The sequence below is a fragment of the Coenobita brevimanus genome, chromosome 67 (genome assembly GCF_032717465.1).
Source record: "Coenobita brevimanus isolate Jiangsu-jjx chromosome 67, ASM3271746v2, whole genome shotgun sequence".
NCBI lineage: Eukaryota > Metazoa > Arthropoda > Malacostraca > Decapoda > Coenobitidae > Coenobita > Coenobita brevimanus.
The window spans coordinates 16986179-16988769 of NC_137020.1; positions in this window are offsets into that span (position 1 = coordinate 16986179).

Genomic DNA, 2591 nt, shown 5'->3' on the forward strand with positions numbered 1-2591 from the left:
GTTGTTATTATCGTGCCCTGGCAACCTACCATTCAAAAGTGATTCAGATTCCGTGTATGAGACGCATGTGATTCGTGTATAATATATTCGTGCATAATAATATGATTCGTGTATAATATGATACAAAATCGGACGCACTTTTGAATGATGGGTTCCCAGGGTACGATAATGACAACTTCAGAGTCGTGCGCCGCAACTACAGCAGAGATTGGTTTTCGCTGTATTTCGGCAATTGTAAATTTCCTTCAGACGGATCTAAAAGATAGTTTTTTCTTTGTATGTTTGATGGCTCTGGTGGGGCGATGACTTAATTTTAAAATTTTTTCTTTTAAAATGAAGAGTTAGAAGAAAGTTGCCACACTCACACCCCTCGCGCTTCACGAATCAGGTAAACAAAAAAAAATCAGTGATGTGGAGGTGTTAGGGAAACTTTGTCAAGGCAACCAAAAATACCCCTATTACAGTAAGGACAGAGTCGGTTGTGAGCAAAGAGGGTAATTTGTGCACACTCAGGCTGCGCTTTCGTTTATGAATCATGCACTCCTAGGAGAGCATGGAAAATGAAGGTAACACCGTCTGACCGAGTGCTTTATAATTATTTGTTTATTTATTTGTCGGTTTAAGCTTTTTTCTTGCCTATACGGATGATTTTGTGCAGCCAATGAGAAACTTTTCAAGCTGCATAATATATTAGGCAAGGTAGAAGGAACCAAAGACTCTCACCGATAAGATTTCTCTCTCTCTCTCTCTCTCTCTCTCTCTCTCTCTCTCTCTCTCTCACAGAGAGAGAGAGAGAGAAAGAGAGATTCGAAAAAGAAAAAAAAAGAAAGGAAACGCCTTCCGTATCCCTCTCCATACTATTATTCTTCCCTGCGATTAGCAACATCGTTTGTGGACACCAAAAATAAACAATTTCGCCGTCACTCTCACTGTCATATTTAGCGTCAAGTGGGAATAGGAAACCTAAGTCAACTTTTCTTGCTCAGAGAATTAGGTTATATTTACAGCAAGGGGGTGTACCCATTCGCTTGGCGAGTTTGCCTGCCTGTTAAAGTGTGAACTGTATGAGTTGGCATCCGATTTAGACCAAATTAGGCGCAAATACTGGAGGTTAGGTATTGATAATGTAATTCGATTTTGACAGCAGAAATCAAAAGGCAAAGTTAAAGCTGTTGCGGTGTGGTTAAGGAAGGACTAAGGGGCAGACAAGGATGAAGTAATGAGATTTTTAATACAATCTGTCAAACATTATAAAACAGTGTCTAAGTCTGAGCCCTGAAACCGATTACAGGGCACATATGCTGTACTCTGAGCATTCCTACTTGTTAATTCTCGCTATCTTTAGACTATTTTCTTCAGCTTTTGAGTTTTCTGAGCTGGCTTTGAGAGATACGACCTTCATTCAATCCCTTCACAAACCTCTCCAAAATTGAAAAAAATCGTCTGCTGGCAACGGGAATTATATACAGAAAGACGTCATGGCAGTGAAGCCGTAAAAGTATGACAAAACTATGCGACATAAAGAACAAAAGGCCAAAGGAAGTATAAGACAGAAATGAATATAAAAGGGAATGTGTAAGTAGGAGCATGTACAGTACGAAGCAAAATTGTTTGAAAAGGCAAGGGGAACGATTCATAATGTGGGACTATTATGGACGTGGAATACGTATTGGTACTCATGTTAGGTAATTCAAGACAACGAAGCTGAGACCAGGGGGATTACGCTAAATGAGAGGGCGCACCAAGAAGCTAGAGTGCCTGTAGCAGTGAGGGGAACAATAACAAATACCATTACGAGTGTGGAGTTTCAGAGCGAACTACCATCAGGAATAGAAGTTCCTTTAATATATCACCTCTTCTGTTTCTCAGTTTCTCTGCTGGCTAATGTTCTGAAGCTGAGAGAGTCCTGCAATATTTCTGTCCATAGATGATTTTCATTGATATGATGTGTCAGGGAGGACAGTGACGGACATGCGCTAAGTGTTAAGTAGATGCAGTTGCTTGACAAGTGAAGTCTTACCTCCGTACACTCATGGGCAATAATATATCTCCAGTACTCTGCACAAATGTTGTAATATATATTCTGCAAAGTTTCTTCAGCTTTAGAGATGTATACATTGGGTTTTGAAAGTCACTGATCACTATTTAGTTACTGATCTTATAAATGTAATCCAGTATTGTGGGATTTCTGTGCATATGGGCTACAGAGGCACACACGAGGAAGAGAGAAAAGTATAACTCATGTTTGAAGGAAACGACCCGAAATAAGGATAATACAACAAATTTTAACTAATAATGATGTGTGTGTGTGTGTGTGTGTGTGTGTGTTCCAGCTTATTTTATTCCTTCTAATATTCTCTCTCTCTCTCTCTCTCTTCGCTTTGCTTCCGATCTACCTCCTTTTTTCCCCAACCACTTAATTATCTGTGGCTGTTATCTCTATGTCGGTCTTCCTGTCGCCCTCCTTGCATGTGTCAATATGGCTGACAACGAAACAGTTCTTCCTGATTACCTACAGATCCATCATCTCAAAGGCCCCTTTGTTCGTTTATGCTTTAGTTACGAGATTTATTGACTGGTTTACGTGTAAC